Source organism: Triticum aestivum, chromosome 3B (genome assembly GCF_018294505.1).
Source record: "Triticum aestivum cultivar Chinese Spring chromosome 3B, IWGSC CS RefSeq v2.1, whole genome shotgun sequence".
Taxonomy (NCBI): Eukaryota; Viridiplantae; Streptophyta; class Magnoliopsida; order Poales; family Poaceae; genus Triticum; species Triticum aestivum.
In genome coordinates, this window is record NC_057801.1 from 91,611,391 (window position 1) to 91,632,863 (window position 21,473).

Genomic DNA, 21,473 nt, shown 5'->3' on the forward strand with positions numbered 1-21,473 from the left:
GATGAAGCTCACATAAAAGAAAAGAATTGAAGCACAAAGAGAGCATCATGAAACACGTGACAAACACATATAAGTCTAACATACTTCCTATGCATAGGAATATTATAGGAAAACAAATTACCATAGCAAGAAAAAACTAGCATATGCAAGGAAGCGGAAAGAAACAATAGCAATCTCAACATAACGAGAGGTAATTTAGTAACATGAAAATTTCTACAATCATATTTTCCTCTCTCATAATAATTACATGTGGGATCATAATAAAATTCAACAAAATAGCTATCACATAAAATATTTTCAACACGACCCACATGCATGCAAAGTTGACACTCTTCCAATATAGTGGGATTAACATTAACTAAAGTCATGACCTCTCCAAACCCACTTTTATCAAAAATTTCATAAGATTGAACATTCTCCAAATATGTGGGATCTAAAGTTGACACTCTTCCAAACCCACTTTCAATAATATTGCAAACACTATTATCAATCTCATATTCATCATGGGGCTTAAATAAATTTTCAAGATCATAAGGAGAATCACCCCAACCATGATCATTGTAAGAAGTAGTAGACATAGCAAAACTAGCATCCCCAAGCTTAGGGTTTTGCATATTATTAGCACAATTGACATCAATAGAATTTTTAATAAAGTCATTGCAATCATGCTTTTTATTCAAAGATCTATCGTGAATTTCTTCATAAAGTACTTCATCACAATTTTCAGGTTCATGAATTTCAAGCAAAACCTCATAAAGATAATCTAGTGCACTCAACTCACTAGAAACAGGTTCATCATAATTGGATCTCTTAAAGAGATTAGCAAGTGGATGAGGATCCATAAACTTTTAGCAAGCAAAGATGCAAGCAAAAAGAAGGCAGATGGTAACACAAGATCGGACGGAAGAAGGGCGAATAAAACGGCAAAGGTGAAGTGGGGGAGAGGAAAACGAGAGGCAAATAGCAAATAATGTAATGCGAGGGAGAAGAGTTTGTGATGGGTACTTGGTATGTCTTGACTTGAGAGAAGACCTCACCAGCAATGGAGCCAGAAATCCTTCTTGCTACGTCTTGAGCTTGCGTTGGTTTCCTTGAAGAGGAAAGGGTGATGCAGCAAAGTAGCGTAAGTATTTCCCTCAGTTTTTGAGAACCAAGGTATCAATCCAGTAGGAGGCTCCTCAGAAGTCCCACGCACCTACACAAACAAATAAGAACCTTGCAACCAACGCAATAAAGGGGTTGTCAATCCCTTCACGGCCACTTGCAAAAGTGAGATCTGATAGAGATAATATGATAAGATAAATATTTTTGGTATTTTTTATGATATAGATTGGAAAGTAAAAGATGCAAATAAAAGTAGATGGTAAACTTATATGATAATAGATAGACCCAGGGGCCATAGGTTTCACTAGTCGCTTCTCTCGAGATAGCATAAGTATTATGGTGGGTGAACAAATTACTGTCGAGCAATTGATAGAAAAGTGAATAATTATGAGATTATCTAGGCATGATCATGTATATAGGCATCACGTCTGTGACAAGTAGACCGACTCCAGCCGGCATCTACTACTATTACTCCACACATCGACCGAATCCTGCCTGCATCTAGAGTATTAAGTTCATAAAGAACAGAGTAACGGATTAAGAAAGATGACATAATGTAGAGGGAGAAACTCATGCAATATGGTATAAACCCCATCTTTTTATCCTCGATGGCAAAATCCAATACGTGCCTTGCTGCCCCTGCTGTCACTGGGAAAGGACACCGGAAGGTTGAACCCAAAGCTAAGCACTTCTCCCATTGCAAGAAAGATCAATCTAGTAGGCCAAACCAAATTGATAATTCGAAGAGACTTGAAAAGATAACTTAATCATACATAAAGAATTCAAAAGAGATTCAAATATTTATCATAGATAAACTTGATCATAAACCCACAATTCATCGGATCTCAACAAACACACCACAAAAAGAGTTACATTGAATAGATCTCCAAGAAGATCGAGGAGAACTTTGTATTTAGAATCAAAGAGAGAGAAGAAGCCATCTAGCTAATAACTATGGAACCGAAGGTCTATGGTAAACTACTTACAACTCATCAGAAGGGCCTTGGAGATGATGTAGAGGCCCTCCGTGGTCGATTCCCCCTCCGCCGGAGCGTCGGCGAAGGCTCCAAGATGGGATCTCGCGGATACAGAAGGTTGCGGCGGTGGAATTAGGTTTTCGTGGTGCTCCCCGATGGTTTCAGGATACGTAGGTATATATAGGAGGAAGAAGTAGTTCGGTGGACGCTCGAGGGGACCATCAGGGTGGGGGCGCGCCCACCCCTAGGGGGCGCGTCGAGCACCCTCGTGGCCGCCTCCTCTGTTGCTTGACGGCCACTCCAAGTCCCCTGGATCACGTTTGTTCAAAAAAGATCGGTCCCGAAGGTTTCATTCCGTTTGGACTCCGTTTGATATTCCTTTTCTTTGAAACACTGAAATAGGCAAAAAAACAACAATTCAGGCTGGGCCTCCAGTCAGTAGGTTAGTCCCAAAAATGATTTAAAAGTGTAGAGTAAAGAACATAAACATCCAAAAACGGGTAATGTAATAGCATGGAACAATAAAAAATTATAGATACGTTGGAGACTGATACGTCCATTTTGCATCATGCTTTTATGTCAATATTTATTGCATTATGGGCTGTTATTTCACGTTATGTCACAGTACTTATGGATATTCTCTCTTATTTTACAAGGTTTACATGAAGAGGGGGAATGCCGGCAGCTGGAATTCTGGGCTGGAAAAGGAGCAAATATTGAAGGACTATTCTGCGCAACTCCAAAAGTCCTGAAACTCCACAGAATACCTTAGAATAAATAAAGAAAAATTGTCACCAACGATGAAGGCCAGGGGGGCACACCCTGCTCACGAGGGTGCCCCCCCTGGGCGCGCCCCCCTACCTCGTGGGCCCCCTGGTGGCTCTCCGACGTCCATCTTCTCCCATATGAAGTCCTTCGATGAGAAAAAAATAGAGGAGAACCTTTCGGGACGAGACTCCGCCGCCACGAGGCGGAACCTTGGCGGAACCAATCTAGGGCTCCGGTAGAGCTGTTCTGCCGGGGACACTTCCCTCCAGGAGGGGGAAATCATCACCATCGTCATCACCAATGCTCCTCTCATCGGGAGAGGGCAATCTCCATCAACATCTTCACCAGCATCATCTCATCTCCAAACCCTCGTTCATCTCTTGTATCCAATTCTTGTCTCCAAGTCCAGGATTGGTGCTAGTAGGTTGCTAGTAGTGTTGATTACTCCTTATAGTTGATGCTAGTTGGTTTATTTGGTGGAAGATCGTATGTTCAGATCCTTTATGCATAATATTACCCCTCTAATTATGAACATGGATATGCTTTGTGAGTAGTTACGTTTGTTCCTGAGGACAAGGGAGAAGTCTTGCTATTAGTAGTCATGTGAATTTGGTATTTGTTCGATATGTTGATAAGATGTATGTTGTAACGCCCCGAGACCGATGTGCCATGTGTCGTTCAGTTATTCGTTGTTGTTGTCTTGTCATTGGCTCGCGTGTTGCATTTCATCATGCCATCATATCATTAATTTTTAAAACCTCAACTAAATAAATTGTATGGATTTTTTCAATCCATTTAAATCGAGGGACTCACATGGTGACTTCTCTTTATAACATATCCTCCAATATTAGGGAGCTATATTAAATATTCCACTATTTCGGAATCACCCGCAAACACACTTGCAAAATAATTTCGTTCCTTTTCTGCTTCAAGTTTGGTCTCCAACCTTGCCAATATTTATTTCATCATTTCTCCGGAGCTCCACCAAAAATCCGAACATTTCTGGACCTTCCCAAACCTCACTTCCTATTCAAATCATTTGAATTAAATCAAATGAGTTTGAATTTAAATCTTGCAATCTTGGTCTTCCTATTTTTCTTGGATCAAACTCATTTTTGTGAGTTCGGGAAAACTATCTGCGTGTCCAACTTCTTCCCCTAACCCCTCTTTCTTTTCTTTCTTAATCTCTGTTTTTTTTTTCTTTTCTTTTCTTTTAGTAGTGAGAGTAGAAACCCAGCAGCCCAGCTGCATCCCACTACCTAAGCCGGCCTCTTAGGCCCATCCGCAGCCCAGCCGGCGCCCCGCTCTAACCCTAGCCGCAGCTCTGCCCGATCCCCTTGATCCATCTCTCTCCCTCTCGGTCCCTGCCCGCCGCCACACACCGCATCGACAGGGAGAGCCCAGCGCTCGATCCCCTCGCCTCCCTTCCTCCCCTCGCTCCCTCTGAGCGCCGCCACGCGCAGCCCTCGATCCCCTCGCGCCCTCGCCCCGTCCCTACACCGCATCGACAGGGAGAGCCCAGCTCTTTCTCCTCTCGTTCCCGTTCGCGCCGCCAGAACCGTTCGCTCGACCGCTCCTTCCCTCGCGCGCGACCCGCCGCCATCTCTCCCTCGCTCGTGCCCTCCATCACCGCCCGAGCGCCTCCTCCGCAGCATCGTCACGCCCTGCCGTCCCCGTGCACTGGCGCCATGGCCAGCACCACTGCCTCCCCTTGCTCCGAAGCCCGCCGTCCACCTTCCCCGTGGCTGAGATCCACTCCGGTGCCCCCTGCCTCAACCTCCTCTCCGAGCAGGAGCCGCCTCCCCTGCTGCGCGCCAAGGCCCACGCCGACCACTTCGTACTTCGCCGCCCTGCTACCGCTGCAGTCCAGCCGCGCCTCTTCTTCGTGTCTGTGACCTTCTGTCGTCGTTCCCATCGACCCGTTGGACCCCGCTGCCTCCCGCATCTCCTCGTCGCACGCTGCGACCACCAGGAGCTCCGCCGCGCCTCGAGCCTCCTCTGCTCGAGCTCCACCTCCTACGCACCCCGATGGCACTGCTGCCATCTCTGCTGCTTTGTGCCGTTGGCCATGCTTGCCTCGGGCCCCGGTGTAGCCTCCCCGTGTTCCTGCAGTCACCGCTGACCTCCTGAAGATCAGGACCCGAGACCCGGGCGCTCCGCTGCTAGTTCCGTGGACGTCAAGTACAGCTTCGATGACCCTGGATGTCTACGAGCGTCAAGTACCACTACAACCCATGTTCGACCACGTGGATTCGCCAAGTACACCACCACCAAGTCCGCACGGGAGCCCGAACGACTACTTCCACGACGATGCGAGTACAAGTACCCCTTCGGATCGCCAAGTACATCTACGGCCGTGTACCACTACTTCCTCTACCCTCGACCCTAGAGCGTGCGAGAACGACAACTTCCACTACTACCGTCGCCGTGTACAACTACTTCCTCTACGTCGCCACGTGAACGTCTACCTCCACTACGGCCGTGAACGACTACTTCCTTCGCCGAACGAGAACCGTCCCGATTGCTCGCTTCGAAGGTATAACCACCGAAACGACCGCCGTGGACCGAATGCACGTTGTATGAGATGCCCGTGTTTGCACCATGTCCAAATTGTTCCTTGCACGTTCGCCGTAAGCCATGCCACCATTATGTGGGACACCCGGAATCCGGGATCACCCCACCATCCATGCACGCATCCGCACGCCTCCTTTTGCACCGGTATCTTTGTGAGCTACCGGAACCGATATGTTGCCATGGCATCATTTTCGGATATGTTGCCGTGGCACCATTTTTGTTTCGCCGCCGTGGCACCCTTTTCATTCCGCCATGGCGACTAATGCTTCATAACATGCTTATGTTAACGTTTTTATAAAAATTGCATAAAACCTGTATATGTCATCCGCATCATGATAACAACATTTAAAATGTTTAAACTTGTTGTTGCATTAAATTGCTAAATGCATATGGGGATTTACCGGATTGTTGTTTTTATATCCGGCCCCATTTAAATTGTTTAGATGGTATAGTTTATATTATGCTTCACCTCTTGCCATGTTTAACAACAGTTAATATTGTTGGGTAGCTTAAACGAGAGATAACTAAATAATTGATGTGGTGTTCCGTCAACATGCACCTCGTTGCATATTGAGCTCCACTTAACTTGTAGTATTGTTTGTTGCACTTTGCCATGCCATGCCTCATTAAACCGGACATGCATCATACTTGTTTGTGCATCATGACTGTTTATGTTGTGTTGTTTACTATGTTGTTTGTTTCTTTCCGGGTTGCTTCTCTCGTTAGCTTCGGTTTCGTTCCGGAGTTGTGAGGATTCGTTCGTCTACGACCGTTTGTCTTCTTCTTGGACTCGTTCTTCTTCCTTGCGGGATTTCAGGCAAGATGATCATACCCTCGAAATCACTACTATCTTTGCTATGCTAGTTTGCTCGCTCTTTTGCTATGCCAATGCTACGATGCCTACCATTTGCTTGTCAGCCTCCCAAATTGCCATGTCAAACCTCTAACCCACCATGTCCTAGCAAACCGTTGATTGGCTATGTTACCGCTTTGCTCAGCCCCTCTTATAGCGTTGTTAGTTGCAGGTGAAGATTGAAGTTTGTTCCTTGTTGGAACATGGAGATGTTGTTCCTTGTTGGAACATGTTTACTTGTTGGGATATCACAATATATCTTACTTAATTAATGCATCTATATACTTGGTAAAGGGTGGAAGGCTCGGCCTTATGCCTGGTGTTTTGTTCCACTCTTGCCGCCCTAGTTTCCGTCATATCGGTGTTATGTTCCCGGATTTTGCGTTCCTTACACGGTTGGGCTATAATGGGAACCCCTTGACAGTTCGCCTTAAGTAAAGCTTCTCCAGCAATGCCCAACATTGGTTTTACCATTTGCCACCTAGCCTTTTCTTTCCCTTCGGTCGGCCAGCCCGAGGGTCATCTTTATTTTAACCCCCCCGGGCCAGTGCTCCTCTGAGTGTTGGTCCGAACTGAGCTGCCTGCGGGGCCACCTCGGGGAAACTTGAGGGTTGGTTTTACTCGTAGATAGTCTCATCTGAGTGTGCCCTGAGAAAGAGATATGTGCAGCTCCTATCGGGATTTGTTGGCACATTCGGGCGGTGTTGCTGGTTTAGTTTTACCCTGTCGAAATGTCTTGTTGTACCGGGATACCGAGTCTGATCGAAATGTCTCGGGTGGAGGTCTATTCCTTCGTTGACCGTGAGAGCTTGTGATGGGCTAAGTTGGGACACCCCTGCAGGGATTTGAACTTTCGAAAGCCGTGCCCGCGGTTATGTGGCAGATGGGAATTTGTTAACGTCCGGTTGCAGAAAACCCGAAGTTGACCTTAATTAAAATACATCAACCGTGTGTGTAACCGTGATGGTCTCTTTCCGGCGAAGTCCGGGAAGTGAACACGGTGTTGGAGTTATGCTTGACGTAGGTTGCTATAGGATCACTTCTTGATCATACTTTTATCGACCGTGCTTTGCCTTCTCTTCTCGCTCTCATTTGCGTATGTTAGCCACCACATATGCTAGTCGCTTGCTGCAGCTCCACCTCATTCCTTTACCTTACCCATAAGCTTAAATAGTCTTGATCGCGAGGGTGCGAGATTGCTGAGTCCCCGTGGCTCACAGATACTTCCAAAACCAGCTTGCAGGTGCCGTTGAGTCCGTGCAGATGACGCAACCAAGCTCAGGAGGAGCTCGATGAAGATCTTGTCCTTTGTGTTGTTTCTGTTCTAGTTGATCAGTAGTGGAGCCCAGTTGGGGTCGATCGGGGACCTTTGTCGCATTTGGGGTTCTTCTTTTATTTTGGCTCCGTAGTCGGGCCTTGATTGTATCTGATTGATGTAATGCTTTATTCATGTAATTGGGTGAAGTGGCGATTGTAAGCCAACTATGTATCTTTTTCCTTTATTATATTACATGGGTTGTGTGAAGATTACCTCACTTGCGACATTGCTTTCAATGCGGTTATGCCTCTAAGTCGTGCTTCGACACATGGGAGATATAGCCGCATCGAGGGTGTTACAAGTTGGTAATCAGAGCCTTCCCCGACCTTAGGAGCCCCATTGCTTGATCGTTTTTAGCGGCCGAGTTGTGTCTAGAAAAATATTTTGAGTCATTTAGGATTATATATATCGGAGAGTTAGGAATTCTTTTTACTCCCAGTCTCTTCATCGCTCTGGTAAGGCATCCTGACGTAGAGTTTTGACCCTTCTCTTCTCAAATTTCACTAATTTTTTTTTAGGATCACGCGGGTATCTTGGAATCGTTCCGATGGTTTTATGATGAGAACATTGTCTTGGTGCCTCCTGTCAGGGGTTTAGTGGAAGTGTCCCGGGGAGTTGAGCTCTAAGGTGTTGTCGTCATAATTTTATCGTTGCAGTTCTGGAATACCTGAGTTTAGTACGCCGACATCGAAAATCTCTTTTATGCAGTTGTTGGTGAGATAACCCCGATAACCCAGTACTGAGGTGAGTACGGGAGTATTGCCATGACTTGTATAACGGATGCTTTTCGAAGGTTGAGGTAGATGATTTCCGAAGGTTTCTTGGTTATGTGTTGAAGGATGGATACAGCTGGATGTAGGATTTGCTAGTTTGGGTGAGATATTATGCTTCCCCTGTATCCCCAACACCTGATTGCATAATCGGAAAATTTCGGGAGTTTCATAGGTGGGAATTCAAGTAGCTCTTAGGATATCTTTCTGACGGATGTATGATATGAAATTGGGGTTCGACGTCTAGTGGTCCGCCTATTCACGGTCGATTTTACAGTGGTCTCGTTGTGTCTTAAAGAGTCCTTGGCTATGCCGACTCGGGGACGCTTCGTATGTCATGTGCACTGCCTTGTACATGATGGTGCTGTACGATCGAGCCCGTGTAGGCCCCACCACGAAAACTTCGGACGAAATCTCTATCATATGTTTGTTCCGGCTTATTCTGCAAGCCAGTCCTTTGTTTTGTTTTGAGTTGTGGTATTCGAGTTGCTTCGAAGTCAAATGTTGATTCCATACTTTTTCCAAATGGTGTTCTCATATTTCTATGTGAATACTAATCCTTGTTGATAATCGAGTCTGTCTTGTCAATCCTTTTTTTTAACCGGTGTGTCTCTCCTCAAGTGGATCCGTTCACGTCAACATTTGCAAGATCATTTATCACTTCTTCTCAACGGTGTTTGTTTCATCCGTCTCCAAGTTGCCTTTGTTTTTCCCACCCTCCCTCCCTTTTGTTTTTCTTCAAGGACTAAGATTTCTTCTTCAAGTATCCATTTTATTGATGGGAAGTTTCTCCATTCTTTTCCGTCAATGTTCTTACCCGGTGGTTCTCAAGAAGATGTTCTACTAGTTCGTCACTCTTCACTCGTTTTTCTTCTCCGGTGGTTTAAATTCAAGCGTTGTTGATCATATCTTTCTCCTCGTTTTAAATACATTCTCATACCGGTGCACCTCATAATAATTCACTTCCCGCTATTCAATTGTTCCGGAGTGCTCAAGATATCTCGAAGATTCGTGTTTCCACTCTACTTTCGTTCAAGTTCTTTCGAGGATGTTCCCTCATTCAAGCCATTTAACTCAACCGGTGCAACCTCTCTTTTAAATCGTTCAACGGTGTTTTCTTTTGAGTGGGCCCTAACCCACAGGTCTTTTTCCAGGATCTTACCTGACTCTTCTTATTTTCCCGAAGGTACTCTCAAATTCTTTTCCAAGTTTGACGTAAGAATGAGTTATCATCAGTCAAATGCCTTTCTCCTTGATCTTTCAAATTCTTACATCGTTGGTTCAACCTCTCCAATTTTAATCCCAGAGATCTCAACAATTTGGTGGTGTTTCTCATCGTCATTCCCAGCATTTGAAGACCGAAGAAGATTTTTTCTCTCAATCTTGCTCCTTTCTCTTCAAGATTCGTGGTTCTAGCGTTATGCCATCCTCTCATAATTGTTTTTGATTGTCAGAATTCTTTTCACTCATCCGGAGTAATTCAGAGTATTTTCTGTCGGATTATCCGGATCCCATCATCTAAGATTGATTCAGTCCAGCTTTCAGCTCTTGTTCTCCAAATCTTATCGGTGCATCATTCAAGTATTCTCTAATAAGCTCATGATGTCTTCGTTCACTTGTATCTAAATCCCCTCAAGTTATCTTCATTCGTTTTCCAATTCTTCCTGGTGAATTGTGCATTTGCTACTTTCATTGTCAATTCTTACGGTGGTTCTTTCAAGATCTCTCTTCCTTGTTCATCATATCAATTCATTTGTTGTTCCAATCCTACCGGTGGTTCGTTGAAGACCTTCTCAAGTTTACGCCATATCTCTCTTAATCCTTTCTACGAGAATAAGTAGTATGCCAAATCCGTTGATTGTCATCAATTTAATTGGTGAAGGATAAGCATAATGTAATCCTTATTCTTGTTTCACCCAAGATATTAATTCCTTATTCCTGAGGCTCATCAAATTCTTGTTTCCATTTGTTCATCTTACTTCACCGGAGTGCCAAGTTTTCTCTTTATCTCGTTGCGGAGATTCATCTAAATCATTACAAGGTTTCACCTTGTGTTTTCAACTTCTTTTTCCTTCCATTGGATCATCTTTTTGTTACCGGAGTTCTTCATGGAGGTTCTACATGATGGTTCATCAAGGATTTATTCCCTTCTCAAAGTTTTCATCGAGATTCTTTCCTAAGGAGCTCAAGCTTTCTTCATATGGTAATCCGGAGTGCAATTCTTTCTACCATATTTTGGAGGTGGTATTATGCCATTATTGATAATTTGAGTTCATGTTCCATGATTCACATGTTGTTAAGAATGAGTTATTTTTAAATCCATCAACCTCGTTGTTGCAGTTATCTTGTGTCATATTTCACCTAAAAGCCTTCCATTGGGAATGTTGCTATTTGTGGTGCTTGCCAATGATCCAAGTTATCTCTTTATCATCTTGGTGGAAGAAGTTTTCATCTCTTCGTTGATCTCAAGCAAGCAATTGTTTCCGTTAGTGGCCGGTTGTCACCTCATAATTTTGAGATGTTTTCCATAAGCCCACTATAAGCTTGTGCTTTTCGTTGTTGATTTTCCAACAACTCCGTTCAATTCTTCTTTGCAAGGATGCTTTCCAAACTCATTTGTGGCAGAAGTTGGCATTTTCTTCTCCATTCTGTTATTCCAATGATATATCTTCTATTATTTCTTTCGGAGGCATTGTGACGTTGCTCTTTTCACTCACCATCTCGATTCGTGAGGACCTTGTTCCTTTCTTGCTTATTCATTTAACCGGATTGTCGTGCCTTCTTTTCAAGTTATATCACCTTATCAAGTTCTTATTCAATTCCTCCCTTTTCTACCGGAGTGCTGCCCGAATTTGGTCTTCCTTGATCCCCTTCCTTAATCGGAGTGTTTTCTATGTATATCTTCCCTTCAACCTCAAGGTTTTCGCAATATTCTTTGTCCCTCTTTTCTAACGGAGTGTTTTCAACTTCGTTCACCTTCGTTGTGTTCTTTTCTCGAATTTGTTCAACCTCGCAAGGTTCTTTGGTTTCACTCGTTTGTCGTAAGAAGCAACTTAGTTTTACCGTTTCTCTTCCTTTTCCGTTTTCCCTCCGGTGCCATTCTAGATCTCGGGACGAGATCCTCTTGTAGTGGTGGAGTGTTGTAACGCCCCGAGACCGATGTGCCAGGTGTCGTTCAGTTATTCGTTGTTGTTGTCTTGTCATTGGCTCGCGTGTTGCATTTCATCATGCCATCATATCATTAATTTTTAAAACCTCAACTAAATAAATTGTATGGATTTTTTCGATCCATTTAAATCGAGGGACTCACATGGTGACTTCTCTTTATAACATATCCTCCAATATTAGGGAGCTATATTAAATATTCCACTATTTCGGAATGACCCGCAAACACACTTGCAAAATAATTTCGTTCCTTTTCTGCTTCAAGTTTGGTCTCCAACCTTGCCAATATTTATTTCATCATTTTTCCGGAGCTCCACCAAAAATCCGAACATTTCTGGACCTTCCCAAACCTCACTTCCTATTCAAATCATTTGAATTAAATCAAATGAGTTTGAATTTAAATCTTGCAATCTTGGTCTTCCTATTTTTCTTGGATCAAACTCATTTTTGTGAGTTCGGGAAAACTATCTGCGTGTCCAACTTCTTCCCCTAACCCCTCTTTCTTTTCTTTCTTAATCTCTGTTTTCTTTTCTTTTCTTTTCTTTTAGTAGTGAGAGTAGAAACCCAGCAGCCCAGCTGCATCCCACTACCTAAGAAGGCCTCTTAGGCCCATCCGCAGCCCAGCCGGCGCCCCGCTCTAACCCTAGCCGCAGCTCTGCCCGATCCCCTTGATCCATCTCTCTCCCTCTCGGTCCCTGCCCGCCGCCACACACCGCATCGACAGGGAGAGCCCAGCGCTCGATCCCCTCGCCTCCCTTCCTCCCCTCGCTCCCTCTGAGCGCCGCCACGCGCAGCCCTCGATCCCCTCGCGCGCGACCCCGCCGCCATCTCTCCCTCGCTCGTGCCCTCCATCACCGCCCGAGCGCCTCCTCCGCAGCATCGTCACGCCCTGCCGTCCCCGTGCACTGGCGCCATGGCCAGCACCACTGCCTCCCCTTGCTCCGAAGCCCGCCGTCCACCTTCCCCGTGGCTGAGATCCACTCCGGCGCCCCCTGCCTCAACCTCCTCTCCGAGCAGGAGCCGCCTCCCCTGCTGCGCGCCAAGGCCCACGCCGACCACTTCACACTTCGCCGCCCTGCTACCGCTGCAGTCCAACCGCGCCTCTTCTTCGTGTCTGTGACCTTCTATCGTCGTCCCCATCGACCCGTTGGACCCCGCTGCCTCCGCATCTCCTCGTCGCACGCTGCGACCACCAGGAGCTCCGCCGCGCCCCGAGCCTCCTCTGCTCGAGCTCCACCTCCTACGCACCCCGATGGCACTGCTGCCATCTCTACTGCTTTGTGTCGTTGGCCATGCTTGCCTCGGGCCCCGGTGTAGCCTCCCCGTGTTCCTGCAGTCTCCGCTGACCTCCTGAAGATCAGGACCCGAGACCCGGGCGCTCCGCTGCTAGTTCCATGGACGTCAAGTACAGCTTCGATGACCCTGGATGTCTCCGAACGCCAAGTACAACTACGAACCCGAAGACCTCGGATGCGTCAAGTTCCTCTCTGGCAACGTGAACCACTACTGTCGACCCGAACATCTACGAACCGTGTACAACGACTTCCACTGCGCCGTGAACAACTACCTCCACTACGGCCGCGAGAACGACTACTTCCACTACTACCGTCGCGGAACAACTACTTCCTCTACTTCCCTCGACGACCCGTGAACGACTACTTCCTCTCCGAACCGGTCCGCCTTGAAAATGCATGCCTCGAAGGTATAACCCCGAGACGCCGTCCGTGGACCGAATGCATGTTGTATGAGATGCCCGTTTTTGCATCGTGTCCATTTGTCACTCGTTTCCATGCCACTATCCCGTGGGAACCCGGAAGCCGGGAGCACCCCACCATCTTGCATGACTTGTTCACGCCTCCTTTTGCACCGGTATCTCCGTGAGCTACCGAAACCGATATGTTGCCGTGGCATCATTCGCGGATATGTTGCCGTGGCACCATTTTTGTTTCACCGCCGTGGCACCTTTTTCCTTCCGCCATGGCGACTAATGCTCCTTATCGTGTTCATGTCAATGTTTTCATAAAAATTGCATAAACCTTGTATATGTCATCCACATCATGATAACAACATTTAAAATGTTTAAACTTGTTGTTGCATTAAATTGCTAAATGCATATGGGGATTTACCGGACTTGTTGTTTTTATATCCGGCCCCATTTAAATTGTTTAGATGGTATAGTTTATATTATGCTTCACCTCTTGCCATGTTTAACAACAGTTAATATGGTTGGGTAGCTTAAACGAGAGATAACTAAATAATTGATGTGGTGTTCCGTCAACATGCACCTCGTTGCATATTGAGCTCCACTTAACCTGTAGTATTGTTTGTTGCACTTTGCCATGCCATGCCTCATTAAACCGGACATGCATCATACTTGTTTGTGCATCATGACTGTTTATGCTTGTGTGTTTACTATGTTGTTTGTTTCTTTCCGGGTTGCTTCTCTCGTTAGCTTCGGTTTTGTTCCGGAGTTGTGAGGATTTGTTCGTCTACGACCGTTTGTCTTCTTCTTGGATTCGTTCTTCTTCCTTGCGGGATCTCAGGCAAGATGATCATACCCTCGAAATCACCACTATCTTTGCTATGCTAGTTTGCTCGCTCTTTTGCTATGCCAATGCTACGATGCCTACCATTTGCTTGTCAGCCTCCCAAATTGCCATGTCAAACCTCTAACCCACCATGTCCTAGCAAACCGTTGATTGGCTATGTTACCGCTTTGCTCAGCCCCTCTTATAGCGTTGTTAGTTGCAGGTGAAGATTGAAGTTTGCTCCTTGTTGGAACATGGAGATGTTGTTCCTTGTTGGAACATGTTTACTTGTTGGGATATCACAATATATCTTATTTAATTAATGCATCTATATACTTGGTAAAGGGTGGAAGGCTCGGCCTTATGCCTGGTGTTTTGTTCCACTCTTGCCGCCCTAGTTTCCGTCATATCGGTGTTATGTTCCCGGATTTTGCGTCCCTTACGCGGTTGGGCTATAATGGGAACCCCTTGACAGTTCGCCTTAAGTAAAGCTCTTCCAGCAATGCCCAACATTGGTTTTACCATTCGCCACCTAGCCTTTTCTTTCCCTTGGGTCGGCCAGCCCGAGGGTCATCTTTATTTTAACCCCCCCGGGCCAGTGCTCCTCTGAGTGTTGGTCCGAACTGAGCTGCCTGCGGGGCCACCTCGGGGAAACTTGAGGGTTGGTTTTACTCGTAGCTAGTCTCATCTGAGTGTGCCCTAAGAAAGAGATATGTGCAGCTCCTATCGGGATTTGTCGGCACATTCGGGCGGTGTTGCTGGTTTAGTTTTACCCTGTCGAGATGTCTTGTTGTACCGGGATACCGAGTCTGATCGGAATGTCTCGGGTGGAGGTCTATTCCTTCGTTGACCGTGAGAGATTGTGATGGGCTAAGTTGGGACACCCCTGCAGGGATTTGAACTTTCGAAAGCCGTGCCCGCGGTTATGTGGCAGATGGGAATTTGTTAACGTCCGGTTGCAGAAAACCCGAAGTTGACCTTAATTAAAATACATCAACCGTGTGTGTAACCGTGATGGTCTCTTTCCGGCGAAGTCCGGGAAGTGAACACGGTGTTGGAGTTATGCTTGACGTAGGTTGCTATAGGATCACTTCTTGATCATACTTTTATCGACCGTGCTTTGCCTTCTCTTCTCGCTCTCATTTGCGTATGTTAGCCACCACATATGCTAGTCGCTTGCTGCAGCTCCACCTCATACCTTTACCTTACCCATAAGCTTAAATAGTCTTGATCGCGAGGGTGCGAGATTGCTGAGTCCCCGTGGCTCACAGATACTTCCAAAACCAGCTTGCAGGTGCCGTTGAGTCCATGCAGATGACGCAACCAAGCTCAGGAGGAGCTCGATGAAGATCTTGTCCTTTGTGTTGTTTCCGTTCTAGTTCATCAGTAGTGGAGCCCAGTTGGGGTCGATCGGGGACCTTTGTCGCATTTGGGGTTCTTCTTTTATTTTGGCTCCGTAGTCAGGCCTTGATTGTATCTGATTGATGTAATGCTTTATTCATGTAATTGGGTGAAGTGGCGATTGTAAGCCAACTATGTATCTTTTTCCTTTATTATATTACATGGGTTGTGTGAAGATTACCTCATTTGCGACATTGCTTTCAATGCGGTTATGCCTCTAAGTCGTGCTTCGACACATGGGAGATATAGCCGCATCGAGGGTGTTACATATGTTGTCTAACCTCTAGTGGTGTTATGTGAACGTCAACTACATAACACTTCACCATTATTTGGGCCTAGAGGAAGGCATTGGGAAGTAATAAGTAGATGATGGGATGCTAGAGTGACAGAAGCTTAAACCGTAGTTTATGTGTTGCTTCATAAGGGGCTGATTTGGATCCATATGTTTCATGATATGGTTAGGTTTACCTTAATACTTTTGTTGTAGTTGCGGATGCTTGCAATAGAGGTTAATCATAAGTGGGATGCTTGTCCAATTAAAGGCAGTACCCAAGCACCGGTCCACCCACATATCAAATTATCAAAGTACCGAACGCGAATCATATGAGCGTGATGAAAACTAGCTTGACGATATTCCCATGTGTCCTCGGGAGCGCTTTTCCTATTATAAGAGTTTGTCCAGGCTTCTCCTTTGCAACAAAAAGGATTGGGCCACCTTGCTGCACTTTATTTACTTTTGTTAATTGTTGCTCGTTACAATTTATCCTATCACAAAACTATCTGTTACCACTTATTTCAGTACTTGCAGAGAATAGCTTGCTGAAAACCGCTTATCATTTCCTTCTGCTCCTCGTTGGGTCTGACACTCTTACTTATCAGAAGGACTACGATAGATCCCCTATACTTGTGGGTCATCAAGACTCTTTTCTGGCGCCGTTGCCGGGGAGTGAAGCGCCTTTGGTAGGTGGAATTTGGTAAGGAAAAATTTATTTAGTGTGCTGAAATTTTCTGTCACTTGTTACCATGGAAAGTAATTGTTTGAGGGGCTTGTTCGGGGTATCTTCACCCCGTCCAGTTGAGCCAAGAGTTGCTCCTCAACCTACTGAACCTACTGAACCTATTGAAAATGAAACTTCTTTTGAGATTCCTTCGGGTATGATGGAAAAACTACTAGCTAACACTTTTGCAGGAGATGGAACAAAGCATCCTGACGAACATCTATGCTTTGTGGATGATATTTGTGGACTATTTAAGCTTGCAGGTATACCCGATGATGCCGTTAAGAGGAAGGCTTTCTCTTTATCTTTGGAGGGAGACGCATTGACATGGTATAGGCTATGTGATGATACGAGATCATGGAACTCTAAAAGATTGAAATTGGAATTTCATCAAAAGTATTACCCTATGCATCTTGTTCATCATGATCGCAATTATATATAATTTTTGGCCTCACGAAGGAGAAAGCATCGCTCAAGCTTGGGGGAGGCTTAAATCAATGGTATATTCATTCCCCAATCATGAGCTCTCAAAATTGACAATTCTCCAGAATTTTTATGCTCGGCTTTCTGCTAATAATCGCACCATGCTCGATACTTCTTGTGCTGGCTCTTTTATGATGAAGTCTATTGAATTTGGATGGATTTATTGGATAGAATTAAACGCAACTCTGAAGATTGGGACCTCGACGAAGGTAAGGAGTCAGGTATGACACCTAAGTTTGATTGTGTTAAATCTTTTATGGATACCGATATTTTCCGTAAGTTTAGCACTAAATATGGACTTGACTCTGAGATAGTAGCTTCTTTCTATGAATCTTTTGCTACTTATGTTGATCTCCCCAAGGAGAAGTTGTTTAAATATCATCCTCACATAGAAGTAAAAGCAGCTACACCTATTAAAGTTGAAGAAAAGCTTGTCACTTATAATGATCCTATTGTTCCTACTTCTTATGTTGAGAAACCCCCTTTCCCTATTAGAATGAAGGATCATGCTAAAGCTTCAACTGTTGTTCATAAAAGCACTACTAGGACTTATACACCTCCTGAGAAAGTCAAAGTAGAACCCAATATTGCTATTGTTAAAGATCTCTTGTCTGATAATATTGATGGGCATGTTATTCAATTCACTGGTGAAACTGCTAGAATTGCTAAACCCTGTGATAGAGATAAACATAGACCTGTGGTAGGCGTGCCTGTTATTTCTGTTAAAATAGGAGATCATTGTTATCATGACTTATGTGATATGGGTGCTAGTTCTAGTGTTATACCCATTGACTTATACAAAGAAATTATGCATGAGATTGCACCTGCTGAGTTAGAAGAAATCGATGTTACAATTAAACTTGCAAATAGAGATACTATATCTCCAATGGGAATTGTTAGAGATGTTGAAGTCTTGTGTGGGAAAACCAAATATCCCGCTGATTTTCTTGTTCTTGGTTCTCCACAAGATAGCTTTTGTCCCATTATATTTGGCAGACCCTTCTTGCGTACTGTTAATGCTAAAATAGATTGCGAAAAGAATGTTGTTACTGTTGGCTTGGATGATATGGTCCATGAGTTTAATTTCTCTAAATTTAGTAAACAACATCGTGAGGAAGAATTGCCTAGTAAGGATGAAATTATTGGTCTTGCTTCTATTGTTGTACCTGCTAGTGATCCTTTAGAACACTATTTGCTAGACCATGAAAATGATATGTTCATGAATGAAAGAAGGGAAATAGATGAACTATTCTTTAAACAGGAACCTATTCTGCAACACAATTTTCCTGTTGAAATCCTAGGGGATCCTCCTCCACCCAAGGGTGATCCCGTGTTTGAGCTTAAACTGTTGCCTGATAATCTTAAATATGCTTATCTTGATGAAAAGAAAATATATCCTATTATTATTAGCGCTAACCTTTCAGAGCATGAAGAAGAAAGATTATTGAAGACTCTGAAGAAGCATCGTGCCGCTATTGGATATACTTTGGATGATCTTAAGGGCATCAGTCCCACTCTATGTCAACATCAAATAAATTTGGAAGCTGATGCCAAACCATTTTGTGATCCTCAACGACGTTTGAATCCTAAAATGAAAGAAGTGGTAAGAAAAGAAATACTTAAGCTTCTGGAGGCAGGTATAATTTATCCCGTTGCTGATAGTCAGTGGGTAAGTCCTGTCCATTGTGTCCCTAAGAAGGGAGGTATTACTGTTGTCCCTAATGTTAAAGATGAATTGATTCCGCAAAGAATTATCACAGGTTATAGGATGGTAATTGATTTCCGCAAATTAAATAAGGCTACTAAGAAAGATCATTACCCCTTACCTTTTATTGATCAAATGCTAGAAAGACTATGCAAACATACACATTATTGCTTTCTAGATGGTTATTCTGGTTTTTTCTCAAATACCTGTGTCGGCTAAATATCAATCAAAGACTACTTTTACATGCCCTTTTGGTACTTTTGCTTATAGACGTATGCCTTTTGGTTTATGTAATGCACCTGCTACCTTTCAAAGATGCATGATGGCTATATTCTCTGACTTTTGTGAGAAAATTTGTGAGGTTTTCATGGATGACTTTTCCGTCTATGGTTCCTCTTTTGATGATTGCTTGAGCAATCTCGCTCGAGTTTTGCAGAGATGTGAAGAAACTAATCTTGTCTTGAATTGGGAAAAGTGCCACTTTATGGTTAATGAAGGTATTGTCTTGGGGCACAAAGTTTCTGAAAGAGGTATTGAATATGATAAAGCCAAGGTTTGTCAGGACCCCGACTCGATGTCACATCGATCTAGCTGGTAACACCTCATATCACTTTGTGGCCTCACGCACGGTATCCCCACGGGTGTCGTCTTACCTTTTCCCGGGACCGTTTGCGCCTTTTGGCTCACGTATATGATAGTGTCGCTAGCATCCATATGATAAAGAGCCCGGGCTGACATGACTAGTCGTAAACCCAAAGTGGCACAGACTTACAGGGACAGGCATCCATGACCCAGCTTCGAACGTGTCGGTCATCAGCAAGTGGGTCCGGGCTATAGCACTGGGCTAGCAGGACTCCGGTAAACCGGGCTATAGCGGGCTAACAGGACTCCGGTACTCAAAGCGTGACATTTCCCCGAAGGGACAGACACAGGAACGAAGAAGGACACATGCCGGCCAGCCTAAGTGTTCCAGAGCAGTAGCAAGCTACCATGGCTCAGCGGTAACACTAGGAGACATTTCCCGGTAAGAGAGGCTACTAAAGATAAACAACTAGATGGTCAGATCCCACACATACCAAGCATTTCAATCATACACACAATATGCTCGATATGTGCAATACAACGAAGCATCACAACATGACTCTATGACACAAGTACTTTATTTAAGGCTCAGGGAGCCATACATATCATACACAAAGGTACGGGTCTCACGACCCAACATACAAGTCATACAGTCATACAAGCCAACAGCGGAAGTACTTTGTCTGGGTACAGACAACTAGTAAAATAAAAGAGGCTTGGAAGCCTAACTATACTACGTGGTCCATCACAAGCTCAGGGTCACCACCTGGGTCTTTAGCCTACTCGTTGATGTCAACGTCTACATAGAACCCATCAGAAGGGGTTGCAGCGTCTTCTGTAAAAATGTAGATTATAGCAACATGAGTACAAAAGTACTCAGCAAGACTTACATCAGATCCTACATACATGCATAGTATCAAGAAGGGTTGGTGGAGTTATTGCAGCAAGCTAGCTTTGACTCTTGGCTAGACTATCCTACAATACTCCAACTTGAAATAGTTTTGCGCACACGAGTCCACTATTCACCACTTCAATACACTACCGAGGATCCACCTCCGTCTTCCTACGGAAGAGCCATCCTCGGCACTCACACTTATCTTGAGGCTTTTATCAGTTTCCATTTACTTGTCTATGAACTGTATAGGCAACCAAGTAGTCCTTTACCGCGGACGCGGCTATTCGAATAGATCATGTTAACCCTGCAGGGGTGTACTTCGTCATACATGTTTCCACCACTTAGCGTCTGCACACGACATGTGCTCGGCAGACTTCAAGCGAAAGCCGACGTGGGTGTAGACCACGACCTACCTAAACACTTAAGCCTCTAGTCCAGGTTTATCGCCTATTCAGGTTCCATCCGCAGGGAGTCCGGCCGAGGTTTCCCATACGGCCCCGAACGATGTGAACAGGGTTCCCGAGATACCTAACGGGTATTCGGTACACCCGGCCACGTACCTACCGCATCACAGCCCACCCCTACGGTCAGCGCTGTCCACGGCCTCCAGTAGGCTACAAACACCAGAAACTACTTGCAACTCCTGGACAGAGAGCTAGGGTGAATAAGAAGTCGAGCGGGGTCATATTTCAGGGCCCAATGTATGGTAGTAGCTGATTCTTAAATCACACATACAGATCTCAGTGCTTAAGGTCGGCTTCAATGAAACAACCCACCATGTACTCCTACATGGCCTCTCATCGATACCTTTACCAAATCGTGTTCACCACACCACTCTCATTACCGACATAATCATTTCACTCTAGTCCATCACCCAGATGAACCAGACCTGACACGACTCTAAGCATAGCAGGCATAGCAAGGTAGGAACAACACATACATATGGCTCAATCAACTCCTACACATGCTAGTGGGTTTCATCTAGTTACTGTGGCAATGACAGGTCATGCAGAGGAAATGGGTTCAACTACCGTAGCACACAGCAGTTTGAATCGCGTTGTCTTAATGCAGTAAAAGAGAGCAGGAGCGAGAACATGGGATTGTATCGATATGATCAAATGGTTGGTTGCTTGCCTGATGGTTCGATGCACGGATACGGTTCTTCGTTAGGGTAATCACGGTACTCCTCGGGGACAGAACCTGTCGCAACGGGCATCGATACACAAGCATCACCAAACAATGTGCAACAATATGATGCATGCATGAAACATGGCAATATGAGTGTATTGGGCTAATGCAACTAAAGCCAGAAGGGTTTGAACAAATTTGAATCAAAGATTCAAATTTCATAT